Raw genomic sequence first — 17,758 nt, 5'->3', positions numbered from 1 at the left:
CTTTTTAATCAACGAGCCTGAGTTCTGGCAGGTCTACTTGAGTGCAAACCTTTCACCTGCTGTCCCCCAGAGGAGGGCCCAGCAGTCTGATTTTGGGTGGGGGCTTGCCTCTACATTTCTTCCTGCTTTTCTTTGGTGACCTGTTATGGCAGTGCCAAGCAGGCAGGTCTTCCCATTGCCTATGCAAGACCTGGAACATGGTGGGTGTGTCAATAATGTCCTTTTGATAAATGATTTTAGGGGAGCATGAGTGGAAGGCCCTGGATCCAGCCCTTGCCCAGATCTCTGGCCTCAAATTCTAACATCCTCCAAGGGCCTGGCATCTGGTGTTGGCTTCCCAAGTCTTACAACTGTGCCACTTCCGACTCATTACCGCTAATGTTTGGGGACACCCTGCATACAACAGATGTTATTAGAAAACCAAATTCCATTCTATCAGGAAGCAAAGCTAACAGAGCACGAAGCAGGTTAGGAGGGGAAGATTGATGAGCCAAGGCCCCTGGAAAATAAATGGGGGAAGTTTTTTTTGCCAGCTTAGTTTTACTTATTATACTTGCTTTTTTGTTAAAGACACAGACACTCCACTGGTCTCTGCCATCCAGGCCTGGTGAGATGAGCTGCAGCAAGTGGGGAGGGCCTTTCAGAGCTCTAGAGGGCACTGGGGTGTCGAGCTGCACCATGGAGAAGAGAGAGAGGAGATCCGGAGCAAAGAGGGAACACAAATCTTTATTTGGGCTGGCACCTCAGAGTTGGGTGAGAGAGAAGCAGCTTGGGCCATGTGGAGGTAGCAAAAATGGCCACCTCACTCAGCAACCTTCCCTGCGTCTAACCACCGAAGTGAAGGGCCGGCAAGAGAGTGAGGTGTGGAAGAAGAAGGGCTTTTATGGGAATAGCTCTCGTGAGAATGGGAAGGGGAAGGAGTAACCATAGCACTCCAGGGTAGGATAATAACTCTTGTGGGAATGGGAAGGGGGAGGAGTAATCAAAGCACTCCAAATATCGTGGGGAATAGACAATGCCCTGAGGGCACAACATGGCGGAACAGGTGCTCCGAGAATGTCCCAACTGTCCCAACTCTCACGGGAACTAGCAATAGCCTGAGGGGACAACATGGCAGATGTGACTGCATCTGCACAATTTCCCAGCATCTCCCCCTTTTCTTTTATCTAATGGCCACAGTATAGGAAATTTAGAGTGGAGCCAGCTTAAATGTTTTTAAGAAATGCCATGCTCAGGTGGGAAGATGTAGAACGTTTTTGTGGGGAAGGGAAGACTTACATGGTCACCAACCTTGTGAGATTATGTGTCCCCCCTGTGCTCAACCCCTCTGTAGAGAGAGAGACTTACCTGGAGGGACTCATCTCATAGGTTAAGCTCTGCCAGGCTCCACCATCTCCTCACAATTTTTCTACATCTTTCCCTATCTTTCTATCTAGTCATCGCATTAAGATGGGTCAATGTCTGTAAAAGACTCCATCTGTGACCGAGGAATAGTGGTATAGGGCTGAGCAGAAACCTTTTGGGCATAAACCTGAATGATATAACAAAACAGGAAGGGACAAGTAGGGGAGCAGTAAAAGCCAGTGTGATGTCAAGGGAAGGATTGGTGCGCAAAAGAATGTTCCCTGTCTTGAGGGGGGCAAGGGTTCGTAATGAGGGGGTGTTTCCTGCCTCAAAGGGCAGGACCTGTAGGCAGGAGAGCATGGCCCACCAAGCAGAGGGGCTATTTGGCATTGTATAGTCCTCAAGGCAACAGTCTGTAAAGTCTATGAACTACTCAGGGTCAGTCTATGAAAAACCAGCAGCATGAAGGGAAGGAAGCTGCTGTAAAATTGTCTAAAGTGTCCAAAGGGTATACCAACAAGTCCAATAGAAGTCTCAGTCCAAAGTAGTCGACTAGGGGAAGAAATGGCAGGGGATGAAACGCTGTGTGAGGAAGGTCAGCCGCTGGAATTCTGCTTTTCTGTAGAGAGTGAGCTGGAACCACCAAAACGTGACAGGCAAAGCAGAAGCAGGAAAGGCAGACAGGCAGTAAAAAAAGTTCTGTCCTTGGAGTCTGTGAATCAGGTTCTTCAGATCGTGTCAGATGACATCTAGGGTTTCGGGGGTGTGCCACTGTAGTCGTGCCGTCTAGTGGGTGACGTCAGGGTGTGCAGGTGTCCAGATGTTTTTTCCCAGGATTCCTGTGAAAGAAACACAAACAATCTGCTTCTCGTGGTTAGCAGGTCATCTGATTTGAATTTTTTATAGAAAAAGAGGTTTGGTGCCTTAGCCAACTGAGTATTGGGGGATGTATCTTTCCTATTTATTTATTATTATTATTATTTTAATTTTTTTCACTTAATTGAGCCTAGGCGTTTGGAGGGCCTTCTCAACAGCCATTTGTCTTTGGGGTTAGTAAGAGATGTCCATGGCATGGGTGATGTTATAAAGGGAAATATCTTTAAATTGTTGGCTGACAAAGGCAGGCCTATAGTGGCAAGATGAGATACATCAGTTAAGTGTAGAAGAATATGTGAATGTTGTTAATTCACATAAGTTGTATATGGAGGAACTTTTTATAGTTTAATACCTTACCATATGAACAGATGATTCTTCATATGAAGGCTTGATAGCTGTAATGACTTACTTGTGAAAAAAATAAAACTTGTAACAAGTTAGAGGTTTACTATAATTAATACCTCAATGATTATAATTGGTTTAAATATCTTTATGATTTTGTTTAAAGGTCATCTAATGTTACCTCTCGTAGCAGTCTCTACAGCAGGATCTTCAGACCAATTTTAGTTAAAATATATTTTTTGATTTTTTAACTATTTTTACTTTGGACTATAAACAGACTCAGATTACTTAGAGAGTTAAAGCATGTTAGTGACAATGGTTTTAACATTTGCAGTGCCAAATTTATGCCAGATCAGTTGTGGATTAATTTCCACAAGATAGTTTACAGGGCACTTTTGGGGTCCCTCCAAAAGTGCCCTGTATAGAGACTTTGCATTTTAGTTTTGGGGATATATTGTCACGTTAAATATTTAGACTTTACCTTAAATAGTTAGTTACTTTTAGAAAATTAATTTTACCTTGCCTGTTAGTAATGTAGCTTCAAGGTTACACTTTTAACCATTAAGTTAATGTTTACCAAACTTGAAACATACCCATAAACATTTAGTTATAACACACTGGAGGAGAAAAACTTTTGTTATAAAAAAATATCATTTTAAAAACAAATTTAGATCTGTCCTTACTCACACAGTTTAAGACTAAGCATATATATATATATATATATATATATATATATATATATATATATATATATCAAGACTTATATATAAAAATCAAAAGAGAGAAAAAAGAATTTGGAATGTTTCTGGACGTCTCCAGAAACTTTGGCTGCATCCAGCATTTTTATATAAAGTCAATTACTTTTTAGAAAACTCTGAGCAGATGGGTCATACAAAAATTTTTGGTCATTCAACACACTCACTCACAAATCACAACTGGCCAGTCATAACATGAGACATCTAGAGAAGGGGTAGGAGAGAGGGCTCTGTGAGCCAGATTTTCCAGATTCCACCATGTCATATTATGGATCCTGAGGTGTATCCTGCATCTAGTCCTCTTGTAGTATTTCTTGTTCTTCAGGGATAGCAGTGCCATCATGAGGGTATTGTCGGACATGGTGGGCAGGAACCCAGACAGGTTTAGAGCAATTCTGTGGGAAAATGCATGCAAAAACCCTCCCCATGGTCAATAGAGGGTCAGGCCCTTTCCAAATTTTATTGAGTGGGTCTTTCCTTTTGACCTTAATAGCTGGGAGGGTAGATGGTGTTTGCCAGTGAAGAATAATAGGAGGTAGGTCCGAGTTATTGTAAATATTAAAGAGATTTAATGTAGTTAAGGCTTTTGCTAGCTGGATCTTGGGGGGGGGGTAAATTCCTCCTTTATCTTTATTTAATTGAGCCTTAAGGGTTTGATGGGCATTCTCGACAATGCCTTGTCCCTGTGGATTACAGGGAATGCCTGTGGTATGAGTAATGTTCCAGAGGGAACAAAAATCTTTAAATTGTTTGCTGGTAAATGTAGACACATTGTCAGTTTTCAGTTGAAGAGGTAAGCCCATTACAACAAAACAGGAGAGCATACGGCTTATAAGCTATTTAGAGCTTTCTCCTGTCTGAGCTGTCTCCCACATAAATTTAGAAAAGGTATCAATTGAGAAAAACACATATTTTTGTTTGTCAAAGTTTGGTATGTGGGTGACATCGATTTGCCAAAGAGCATTGGCTTTTAAGCCTCGGGGATTAACCCCAAGAGTTTGAATAACAGGTGTTTTTATGAGACTTGCACAGGAAGAACATGTAGCAAGGATATGTTTCAACTGTGGTAAAGGAACATCAGGAAATCGAGCTCGAAGGCCTTTAAGATTAACATGGGTTAGGGAATGAAAGTCCGCAGGATCAGAGACAGAGACTCGGAGAGTTCCTGTGGAGGCAAGGTGGTCAGCTGCAGCATTCCCTTCAGACAGGGAACCAGGAAGAGGGCTGTGGGAACGAAGGTGTTGAATATACAGTGGTTGGGTTCGAGAACAGAGCATAGAGGCGATTTGAATCAAGAGAGGGGAAAGTGGGTTGTCATCAATTTTCACATAAGAATGAGCAAGCCATGGAAGTAAGTTAACAGTATACACACTGTCAGAAAAAAGGTTGAAGGATTCTGGTACAGCTTTTAATGCAAGGAAAACAGCATAAAGTTCTTTGTACTGAGGGGAATTACCAGGAAGCTCAGTAAAGAGAGGTTTAGGGGATTGTTTATCTGGGTAATATATAAGAGCAGCAGCTCCCTTTATCCCACCATCAGTGAAGACTGTAGGAGCAGAGGGGATGGGATCTCGAGAGAAAAGTTTAGGTACTAGTAGAGGCAAAAGAGGTAAAGAAGCTATCAATTTATTAGAAGGAAAATGGTTATCTATTTGTCCTAGAAACCCCATGAAGCTTATGGCAAAACGGGAATGATGGCATATGAGCCACTCTGTATCTGTGAGAGAAAAAGGAAGAATAATTAAATCCGGTTCTTTCTCTAAGACTGCACAGACTATTTCTTCCTTGGTGAACCATGAATGCTAATGCATCTATCTCAGTGAGGAGTCTTGGAGCTCCACCTACTGGCGTGTGAAACCACTCGAGAACCCCATGGTTCTGCCACAGTGCCCCCACTACTGTGAAGGTGGAGTTAAAGATTAGAAGGTTTACCAAAGAGGAGGGGTAGAATCGAACAAGGTGCATATCCTGGAGGGCCTGGTTGACCCTTTCCAGTGCCAAGGAGGCCTTGGGAGTTAACATACATTTTGAGGAGGGCTGTTTGTTTCCTTTTAACAGGTCAAATAGTGGTTGGAGGCAGCTAGTAGGCAGATAAAGATACTGCCTAAGACAATTTAAATTTCCAAGAAAACTTTGTAAAGAAGCAAGAGTGACGTTAGAAGGAAAAGTAACACTAGGTTTTAAGGGACAAATTTTTGTTAGAGAAATCTCTGCACCTAAGAAAGATATTGGAGGAATTAGCTGTATCTTCTCAGGAGCTACATTAAGGCCGCTTTTCTTTAAGGCAGGAATGAGAAAATCACGTAGGGCACAGAGATCTGTATCTAATTCTCCCCATATTAAGACGTCATCCATGTAGTGAAAAACATTAAGGCCCTTATGAATATATGGGAAAAGGGCAGATTTAACAGCCTCTTGACAAATTGTAGGACTATTACCCATGCCCTGGGGCAGCACCACCCATTCAAATCTATTGGCAGGGCTAGCATTATTAATAGAAGTAACAGAGAAGGCAAAACGTTTACAATCTTGCGGATGCAAGGGAATAGAGAAAAAACAATCTTGTGCATAAATAGCTATGATTGGAATTCCCGTGGGAATTGCAGAAGCAAGAGGCAAACCCCTTTGGGGGGAGCCCCAGACCTGCATGGTTTTATTTACCACATGGAGATCTTGGAGGAGGCGCCATTTTCCTGAGCGCTTTTTAATCACAAAGACAGGAGTATTCCATGGGCTTCTGGAATGACGAATGTGTCCCAAGGACAACTGCTCTTGGACAAGCTCTTTTAAAATTTCTGTCTTATCCCTAGGCAAAGGCCACTGTTCCACCCAGACAGGCTCATTAGAAAGCCAGTCTAAGTAGGGAGTTTGGTTACGAACAGTGGCAGTTAGTATTGGGGGTGCTGGTTAGATCTAGTCTTGCAGGAATGGGTGTTACGCTCTGCAGAGGAATCTGTGGATATCCTAACATCAAGACATTCCAGAAGATCCCTGCCCAGTAGGTTGGTGCTAATATCAGCTACCAAAGGGCAGAAGTGTCCAGTAGTCCCTTCAGGGTCTTCCCACATGAGCAAATCTCTTGTGAGAAAGGCCTGGGCCAACCCCCCAACTCCATGGAAATGGAGTAGTTCCCAATTTTGGGGAACCTCTGCTTGCCTTAAAATCGTCTTTTCTGCCCCCGTGTCAATCAGACATTTAAAAGGAATATTGCCAATCCTTACTCTCATTGTAGGGTGACCTCGTTGTAAAACAGGAGTGGTCCACAAAATCTCAGGCCCCGAATTTGTACCATTCAGGGGCGTGCCATCTTTATGAAACTTAGACCAACAGTCTCTCTTCCAATGAAAACCTTTCTGACATCTAGGACAAGGTGTTCGTGGCCTCTGGCTCCCTGACTGAAGGCATGGTTGCCCTGACTGGAGGCGTGGTTGCCCTGACTGGAGACGTGGTTGCCCTGACTGGAGGCGTGGTCGCAGCTTATCTGGACATTGGTTACACCAATGCCCTTGGTGACTGCACTGAAAGCAGGCCCCGTTTTGATTATGTGGGGTAACTGCATAAGCTTGTGTCATAATGAGTGCCCCATAAGAGCCTGGTCTAAGTTCCTGTGTCGCTAAAATCCAATTATCTGGGTGTTGGTGTTTAAGACTGAGGCATGCCTGATGGAATTCTGGAATCATGCCATCCCAGACAATAGAACGCAGGAGGAGAGAATGGACTTCAGGATTATAAATCTTTCTCTCTAAGGTTGACTGCACCCTGGAAATGAAGTCAGCTAAGGATTCATCGGTTTTTTGGCGAAGGGAGTTAATGGGGACTGAGGCCTCTCCTGTGGATGGGGTTAACCTCTCCCATGCTTGTATTGCTCAGATGCGTACCTGTTCAAAATAACCGGTTGGAAACTTGGCTTCTGCCTGCTGAATTTCAGTTTCACACTCTCCTGCTCCAAACAATGCATTAAAGTTCCATTCTAGCTGTTTGTGACAATTTTTCTGGGATTGTTTTGAGCATTCATCATGAAAGCATGCCTCCCATTGCAGGTAGAGGAGGTCTGGGAGCGCAGCACGAGCTAAATCCCTCCAATCTTGGGGGGTATTAAGGTGCTGGAAAAAGCCTCATAAAATGGACTTAGTCCATTGGGCATGAAGCCCGTCCTCCTTCACTGCCTGCCTGAGTTCTTTGGAGGAGTATGGCAAAAGCACAAAACCACACCTGAGGGTTTTGTCTATTGGGGGACACATTTACCGGGAAGGTGTGGACTAGGTTTGATGATGTGGGGAAGGAGTCACAGAAGTGGAAGCTGCTGGGGTGGAGGCTGTCAGAGCTGCCGGAAGAGAACACTTGGGGCAAACTGTAGAGGAATTAGGGTAGTTAAGCACCGAGAACATCTCTTTGAACTTTTGTATCTCAGCCTCAAGGTCTCTTAATGATGAGGTATCAGCGAGGGGAGGAGTCACGGAAGTGGAAGCCACTGTAGTGGCTGCAGGAGAAACCGAACATGTGTCTGTGGAAGCAGAACTCTTGGGGCAGACTGCAGAAGGCTTAGTGTGTTTAAGCGCTGAGAACATATCCTTTAACTCTTGTATCTCAGCCTCAAGGTCTCTTAATGATGAGGTATCAGCAGGGGGAGGAGTCACGGAAGTGGAAGCCACTGTAGTGACTGCAGGAGAAACCTAACACAAGTCTGCGGAAGCAGAACTCTCAGGGCAGACTGCAGAAAGCTTAGGGTGTTTAAGCACCAAGAACATATCCTTTAACTCTTGTATCTCAGCCTCAAGGTCTCTCAATGATGAGGTATCAGCTGGGGGAGGAGTCACAGAAGTGGAAGCCACTGTAGTGGCTGCAGGAGAAACCAAACACATGTCTGCAGAAGCAGAACTCTCGGGGCAAACTGCAGAAGGCTTAGGGTGTTTAAGCACCGAGAACATATCCTTTAACTCTTGTATCTCAGCCTCAAGGTCTCTTAACCTTTTGGCAGGATGCCTTATACATATCCTGAGAGTTGCAAACATAGCCAAGAGAACCCACGGTGCAGCTCCAATTTAAGCGTCTCTGAGATAGAGAGCCTGTCCCATGAGAAAAGAATAGAATGTCTGGGACGCCTCCTTGTAAAGTGGAAAAAATCCCATGGTGGGGGGAAATGCGGGGCCGCAGAGTCAGGCGGCTGCCACTTACCTGTGTCTGGGCAGCTTTTCTGGACCTCAGACTGGGCCATCCAGTGGGGCGTGTGGGACACGTTGGGTGCCAGGTGTCGAGCTGTGCCGTGGAGAAGAGAGAGAGGAGATCTGGAGTGAAGAGGGAACACAAATCTTTATTTGGGCTGGCACCTCAGAGTTGGGTGAGAGAGAAGCAGCTTGGGCCACATGGAGGTAGCAAAAATGGCCGCCTCACTCAGCAACCTTCCCTGCGTCTAACCACCAAAGTGAAGGGCTGGCAAGAGAGTGAAGTGTGGAAGAAGAAGGGCTTTTATGGGAATAGCTCTCGTGAGAATGGGAAGGGGAAGGAGTAACCATAGCACTCCAGGGTAGGATAATAACTCTTGTGGGAATGGGAAGGGGGAGGAGTAACCAAAGCACTCCAAATATTGTGGGGAATAGACAATGCCCTGAGGGCACAACGTGGCGGAACAGGTGCTCTGAGAATGTCCCAACTCTCGCGGGAACTAGCAATAGCCTGAGGGGACAACATGGCAGATGTGACTGCATCTGCACAATTTCCCAGCACTGGAGAAAAAGGGAGGGTTCATAAGGCTTGGCTTAGGGAGTCTCTGGGGTCCCAGCTCTGGGAGACATTAGGTCTGAGCCTTGGCAATGGAGCAGGGCTGGGTGTCCCTCTGGCAGACATTCTTCCTAAGAGGTCTGCCCTCCAAATCAAGGACCTGAGCATGGCAAGGCCTTGAGAAATTGGTTATCAGGGAGGTTCTGGCCAGGATCAGCCCTATAGGACTCTTTGGCATCTCATTTGTGGCCCCTTAGTGGGCAAGGGATACACCTGGTAGCAGTGGAAAATGGAAACTCCACTAGGACAAGTAACACAATATTCTTGAGGAGCTCACGGATTGACCAGGAAATTGTTTATTCTGTCTTTATTTATTCAACAAATATTTAGTCAGGGTCTGCTATACTCTGTTCTGGGCATGGAGGATCATCAGAGAAGAAAGTGGAACCTCAGTTCTTATAGGCAATAGGTACTAAGGCTACCCCTAGGTACACACTTTGAAAGGGGGAGAGCCACACATAAGGACCCTTGTGACATCAGAGACGGCCAGCAGAGCCCTCACAGGGGGAAGTCCATCCAGGCCTGAGCTTACAAGGTCTTACAAGGTCTGCTTACACTAAGCAGATGCTTAGTGGTATGGTCATGGCACCTTAAGGATACTCTCTGATGGATTTGAGCAAAGGAATGTGGGGAAGTGTGAAGGGAGAGGAGGCAGGCTGGTGAAAAGCTTGGACTATATTGTAGAGACAAAGCAAAGTCCTCAGAAGAGAGGAACCTTGGCCACAAGGCACCCCTGGGCTGCTGAGGGAGGGAAGGCCTTCCCTTGCCACTCTCTGCTTCTGCCTGGAGATGGTGGAGGAGCTCTCGTGTCCACACTCATCTTACTGAAGAACAGCTCCATTCTCCCAGTGGGAGAGGAGTGTGACCCTGGCCTTGCTGCAGCCACAGTAGCTGGTCACTGGTCTCACTGACTTTTCCATTCTACCCTCTCTAGCCCTACTCTCCTGCTTCCTATTTCTCTAGTAGACTCAGCTGGTAAATGCAGGGAGGTTGTGGGGATTTGGTGTAGCCTGGCAGATTTTGACTTGAGAGGTGAGTTCACCTGTTATGTCTCTCTCTCTACAGAGTTGTTGAGCAAAAAGGTGGACACATAAACCTCAAAAGGTTGGTGGCCATGTAAGTCTTCCTTCCCCCACAAAAACATCCTGCATCTTCCCACTGGAGCTAGCATTCCTTAAGCCTGCTCCACCCTGCATTCCCTGCTACTATGGCCTGTCTCTTTATTATCTACATATCAATCTTCTGCTTTGTCTTACAAATGACTAAAGGTCTCCTTCCTGTATCCCTACAGGGTATTGCTAATCCTGCCAGTTGAACCCCTAGTAACAACTGCTGGGGAGGTCCATACCATTCCAGACCCTTTCTCCACCCCTCTTCTAACCATGTATGGTATTTTCAAGCCACTTCCGTTTCTGGCTTGTCTCTTCTGTGTCCCAACCTGGAGGAGGGCGGGCGTGCAGATGGAAAGGCTGACGCTGGCCATTGCAGTTGGTGCCACACGGCTTGACCAGATATGCTACTGCCCAACTCTGGGAAGCTTAGATGAATAAAGATTTGAATTGTCTTGCTACCACAAGCTTGGCCCCTGGGTCATCTCTCTCTCTCATGCACGGTGCTAGCCCAACATCTGGTGCCCAGTGTGGGGCAACCCCCAATTCAGCCTCACATACAAGCAGCAGACCCAGGTAAGTACATGACCACTTGGCTCTCCGTAGGCTTGCATTTATGAAGGCACAGCAGTTCTTTTTCTCCCTCTTTTTTTCCCCCTGAGACCCCTCTGTCATGGGCAACCTTCTTTCTTATCAAGATGATCCCCAAATCCTCTACTCCTTTTTCACTAGATGGGTTCTCTATCTCTGGGACATTTTGCTCTGGGCCAAATTTGGTTCCTCTTGACCATGTTCGTAGCTCTTGCACAAGGCCCCCTCCCAAGAAGACTGAGATTTCACCTGGGACTTCCTTGGCTCCCTCTCCCATGTCTCCCGTGGAGAGTGGTGACTCTAACTTAGAAAACGGTCCCAGTCTAAGGGAACTTGAGGCTGCAATCCAAGATTTAAAGGAGAATGAAGGGTGGAGGGGATAGTTCAACATTAGAACACAGAGCTTGCATGTCTATGGCTCCAGAGGTACAATGTATCAAGACTTTGCTTTACTTTTTGTCTAGAGTTATTTATTTTATGAGCTATAGAAAATGGGAGAGATAGAGAGAGAGAGAGAGAATATCAGAGCACTACTGAGCTCTGACATATGGTGGTATTAGGGATTGGACCTGTGGCCTCTGGAGCCACAGACATGCAAGCTCTGTGTTCTAATGTTGAACTATCCCCTCCACCCTTCATTCTCTTGTATGGCACTGTCATGAGCAACCTTCCTCCTTATCAAGAGGATTCCCAAACCCTCTACTCTTTTTTTCTCTAGACAGTTTCTCTGTCTCTGGGACATTTTGCTCTGGGCCACACCTTGGTTCCTCCTGACTGTGATCATAGTGCCAGGGAGATGCATAGGGCCCCCTCCTGTATCTCCCACGGAGAAGGGCGACTCTAACTTGCAGAGCCTTCTCCAGAATCTTGGCATTCCCCAAGAATGGAGACACATGGTTCGTTCCACCCTCCTGAGTCCATTCTTTCTTCAATGGGAAGCCATTTTTGGGAATGGGTACCTGCAGCAATCCCACAGGAACAGTCAGAACAAGCCTAACTGGGATTTTGAGGCCCTTTTTGGAGTAGGACGCCCTCTGGGACTCATAATGTGACATAGCAGGATCTGAAAAGCCTGGTTTACAGAGCCCAAAACCAAAACCTTCCTACTGCTTCTCTCTCTCCCCTAGTTCTCTCTGAATATCTTAAGCTTGCTCTCTGCCCTCTCTGCTTCCAGTTGTGTTTTGTAAGAGAGTGATCTGAATGACTGAATTTTTTGTACGACACATTTTGCTCAGAGTACTCTGAAACTTCATTGACTTTATATGGGAATGGCGGACATGGCAGAGGTTTCTGGAGATGTCCAGAAACAGTTCTAAAATTTTTGATTTTTTTTAAGTCTTGGTATAAATGTGAAACGTTTAGTCCTAAACTGTGTGAGTAAAAATGGTTCAACTAAGGCATTACAAATCTAAATTTGTGTTTGAAATGATATGACTTCGTAACAAAAGTTTTTCTTCTCTTGTGTGTTAAAGACTACATGTTTATATGTGTGTTTGAAGTTTGCAAACATTAACTTTAAGGTTAAAGGTGTAACTTTAAAGCTACATTCTTACCAGGCAGAGTTAAATGAAGGAGTTTTCAACACGATTCTCATAAAGGTAAAATTAATTTGCTAAAGTAACTGAGAATTTAAGGTAAAAGTCTAAATATTTAATGTGACAATTCATTATCTCCAAAATTAAAATACAAATTCTCTATATAGGACATTTTTGGAGGGCCCCCCAAAATGCCCTGTGAACTAATTTTGTGGAAATTAATCCACAACAAATCTGGCATCAATCTGGCATTGTAAATGTTCTAAGAAACATTTTCACTAACGTGTTAACTCTCTAAGTAACCAGAGTTTGTTTAAAGTCTAAGGTAAAAATTAGTTAAAAATCAATATATTTTAACTAAATCTGGTCTGGAGATCCTGCGTACACCTAGTGTGTGTCTTCATCTTAAATGGGTGCAACAAAAGGTAGAAAAAATGCTATTGATATGTAAAGCTCTCATATACCTTATCAATTAAAGAGGTAGAACCAGCCTGGGTGAATGATAGATCACACAATGATTATGCTTGAGGCTTCTAACAATGGTTCTCTTTAACTGACCACATTTTATTGCACTTAAGTTGTTTAAACAGCCTTAAAAAATCATACTAGAAAGGCCTTCCAAAATTATAAAGATACTTAAACCAATTATAATTGTGAGACTATGTGAAAGCTTGGTAGAGCTTAGGGGAGCTCTCCCATTCTTGGATGGAGGTCTGGAAAGACACCCCACTTGTTAGCCTCTCTCCTTGTAGAGATGAGCCAAGAGGGAAAAGTCTTCCAGACTCAGTTTCTCCTTGTTAGTCTCTCAAGCTCACAGAATGCCTACAAGCATCTCACACTTAGTTCCCCCTGCTAGCAGGCCAAATGGCTGCCTACTTGAGGGTTCACTCAAAGTTCACGATAGTCATTCAGAGTTCACACATCCACTATAACTTCACCTTTTGATCATATAAGAGAACACACTCTATCATACACCCCTGCCAGTACCAGGCAGTGAGACCCCATATTATATTTCCTTGTGTCCTTTGATATCTGTGATTTACATCAAGCTTCTTCTCTACCTCACCTTACTGGTTTAATCCCTATGCTTTTTCTCAAATACCTTTGGATAATTAACTTGCCTTCACCATGGAAACTAATTGTCTTGACCTTTATGTATCTCATTAATTCTTATCATACCAACCCCCTACCATGGGGGCAAGCTGACCTTTAAAAAACCTGTAATTTCTGACACATGTGAAAAATGTTCTTTGTTTAACTCAGTATAAGAGCCTGTACCCATCTCCAAATAAACAGATGTTCATACCAGAATATCTCCCGAAGCCTCTTTCTAATTCACACAGCCACTAGAGCTGGTGAGGGAGGGTTGGAGGCTTAGCCCCCCCCTCCCGTTGGAGCCACTCCACGTGAGCACTGGCAATAATCATTGAGTTATCAATTATAGTAAATTTCCACTTGTTACAAGTTTTATTTCTTTTCACAAGTAAGTGAATTACAGCTGTCAAAGCCTTCACATGAGGAAGCATGCATCTGCTCATATGGTAAGGTATTAAACTATATAGAAGTCCTGGGGGTCGGGCGGTGGCACAGTGGGTTAAGCACATGTGGCACAAAGCGCAGGGACCAGCATAAGGATCCCGGTTCGAGCCCCCGGCTCCCCACCTGCAGGGGAGTCACTTCACAGGCGGTGAAGCAGGTCTGCAGGTGTCTGTCTTTCTCTCCCCCTTTCTGTCTTCCCCTCCTGTCTCCATTTCTCTCTGTCGTATCCAACAATGTACAACATCAACAATGGCAATAATAATAACCACAATGAGGCTACAACAACAAGGGCAACAAAAAGGGGGGAAAATGGCCTCCAGGAGCGGTGGATTCATGGTGCAGGCACCGAGCCCAGCAATAACCCTGGAGGGGAAAAAAAAAAAAAAGAAGTCCCGCCATATACAACTTATATAAATTAACAACAACATTCACATATTTTTCTATACTTAACTGGTGTATCTCGTTTTGCCACTATAGGTCTGCCTTTGTCAACTAACTATTTAAAGACTTTTTTCCTTTATAACATCACAGACATCCCTTACAACCCCCAAAGACAAACGGTTGTTGAGAAGGCCGATCAAACACCTAGGCCCAATTAAGTAAAGAAAAATAGGGGGATACATCCCCCCAATATTCAGTTGACTAATTCACTAACTACATTAAACCTCCTTTAATATCTATAAAAATTCTTTTTTTTTAAATTTTCCCTTTGACATGGGATATATATATATATATTTATTTTTCCTTTTGTTGCCCTTGTTTTTTATTGTTGTTGTTATTGATGTCTTTATTAGATAGAACAGAGAGAAATGGAGAGAGGACGGGAATATAGAGAGAGGGAAAGAAAGATAGACACCTGCTGACCTGCTTCACCGCATGTGAAGTGATGCCCATGCAGGTGGGGAGCCGGGGGCACAAACCGGGATCCTTAACGTTGGTCCTTGCGCTTTGTGCCACATGCGCTTAACCCACTGTGCTACCGCCCAACTCCCTATAAAAATTCTAACCAGTCAAGGAAGACCAAAGCAGAAACAAACCAATAGGACTACATCAAATTGAAAAGCTTCTGCACATCCAAAGAAACTATTAAACAAACAGAGAGACCCCTCACAGAATGGGAGAAGATCTTCACATGCCAGACATCAGACAAGAAACTAATCACCAAAATATATGAAGAGCTCAGCAAACTTAGCCGCAAAAAAGCAAATGACCCCATCCAAAAATGGGCAGAGGAAATGAACAAAACATTCACCACAGAGGAGATCCAAAAGGCTAACAAATATATGAAAAAATGCTCTAGGTCACTGATTGTCAGAGAAATGCAAATTAAGACAACACTAAGATACCACCTCACTCCTGTAAGAATGGCATACATCAAAAAGGACAGCAGCAACAAATGCTGGAGAGGATGTGGGGACAGAGGAACCCTTTTACATTGCTGGTGGGAATGTAAATTGGTACAGCCTCTGTGGAGAGCAGTTTGGAAAACTCTCAGAAGGCTAGACATGGACCTTCCATATGACCCAATAATTCCTCTCCTGGGGTTATACCCCAAGGACTCCATAACACCCAACCAAAAAGAGGTGTGTACTCCTATGTTCATAGCAGCACAATTCATAATAGCTAAAACCTGGAAGCAACCCAGGTGCCCAACAACAGATGAGTGGCTGAGAAAGCTGTGGTATATATACACAATGGAATACTATGCAGCTATCAAGAACAATGAACCCACCTTCTCTGACCCATCTTGGACAGAGCTAGAAGGAATTATGTTAAGTGAACTAAGTCAGAAAGATAAAGATGAGTATGGGATGATCCCACTCATCAACAGAAGCTGACTTAGAAGATCTGAAAGGGAACCTAAAAGCAGGACCTGATCAAATTGTAAGTAGGGCACCAAAGTAAAAACCCAGTGGTGAGGGGTAGACATGTAGCTTCCTGGGCCAGTAGGGGGTGGGAGTGGGCGGGAGGGATGGGTCACAGTCCTTTGGTGGTGGGAATGGTGTTTATGTACACTCCTAGCAAAATGTAGACATATAAATCAGTAGTTAATTAATTTGAGAGGGGGAAATCAATTGTATGTCTCAAAGTTTCTCAAAAGACAAACTGAATCTTTTCAATATATAGGCTACGTATTTGATATGCGGACTCTCTCAAAAGCCTAGACCAAGTAGATTAGAAGCTTCCAATAGCACAGCTATATACAAGATACTGGGTACTGTACAGCAAAACATAACAAAGGGACTTTTCAAAGTTAACCCAATTAACAAATAACATGATAATAATATTAACTATTGATTGTCTTTTTGAACCCTAAGAGAGCAGGAACCTCACATCTTCACTATAGAGCCCCTACTTCCCCCAGTCCTGGCACCCTTGGATAGGGCCCACTTTCCCGTATGCATCTCCCAATCCAAACCAAATAATATTGCATCCGCCGATCACAACCTAACCAAAGCAACGATTGCCATCTCAACATGCTTCACCTCAGACTGTATCCAGAGACTTCACGTGTGGAATGACAACCCTTCAGCTTCATTACTCGGGTGAGACCTTTCCTTTAATAGTACACTCTAATTTCATCTCAGGTAGTTCACTTTCTAACAAAGTCCCATAACCTAGATATACACCAGTTTCTGTGAGAGAGAGCTTATGTGCACACATATCCATAAACTACTGCAAAATATATACCTGAAAGCAGGATTACACTAGAGTTTGCAGTGAGTACCTCCCTAACACTTCCTCTCCACTATTCCAAGCTTGGGATCCATGATTGCTCAACAAATTGTTTGGCTTCATATGTTAACTCTCTTTTCAATCACCAGGTTCCGGATGCCACCAGGATGCTGGCTAGGCTTCCCTGGATTGAAGACCCCACCAATGTGTCCTGGAGCTCAGCTTCCCCACAGACACACCCTACTAGGGAAAGAGAGAGGCAGACTGGGGGTATGGACCGACCAGTCAACGCCCATGTTCAGCGGGGAAGCAATTACAGAAGCCAGACCTTCTACCTTCTGCAACCCTCAACGACCCTGGGTCCATGCTCCTAGAGGGATAGAGAATGGGAAAGCTACCATGGGAGGGGGTGGGTTATGGGGATTGGGTGGTGGGAATTGTGTGGAGATGTACCCCTCCTACCTTATGCTTTTGTTCACTAATCCTTTCTTAAATAAAAAATTTAAAAATTAAAAAAAAAATTCTAACCAGTAAAACAACAAGGGCAACAAAAGGGAATAAATAAATAAAATAAAATATTTTTAAAAATACTGAAAAAAAAATTCTAACCAGACGCCCTGCTAACCATGGGAAGCAGATTTGTATGTGTTAATTTCACAGGAATCCCTGGAAATCCATTTGGACCCCTGTCCTCTGACATCACTCACAAGATAACATGACTACAGCACCCCCCCCAAAAAAAAAAACCCATGATGTGACCTGGCATGATCTGAAGAAACTGGTTCACAGGCTCCAAGGACAGAACTTTCTTACTGCCTTTCTCTCGCCCATCGCTGTCTGCCCTTCTTGCTTCTGCTTCACCTGTCACATTTTGGTGGTTCCAGCTCACTCTCTACAGAGAAGCAAAGTTCCAGTGGCTGTCCTCCCCCATTGAGATAGATGTGTGGCATTTCTTCCCTTGGTCGTTGGCATTGGACTGATGCTTCTATCAGACTTGCTGGTACACCTTTGGACACTCCCCTTACACTGCTGTACTTCTCAAGGACTGACTGTAGCAGTCCATGGACTTTGCATCCAGCTGTCTTGGGACTCTGCAATGCCAGATCACCCCTCTGGTCCCTCGGCCTATCAGGCCCCCACTCCTCCACCTATCAGGCAGTGCCCCCTTTCTGCCCATCAGGCAGCCCCTCTCCGCCTACCAGGCCTCTCTTCA

Source organism: Erinaceus europaeus, chromosome 13 (assembly GCF_950295315.1).
Source record: "Erinaceus europaeus chromosome 13, mEriEur2.1, whole genome shotgun sequence".
Lineage (NCBI taxonomy): Eukaryota > Metazoa > Chordata > Mammalia > Eulipotyphla > Erinaceidae > Erinaceus > Erinaceus europaeus.
Note: the sequence above shows the minus strand (reverse complement) of the source record.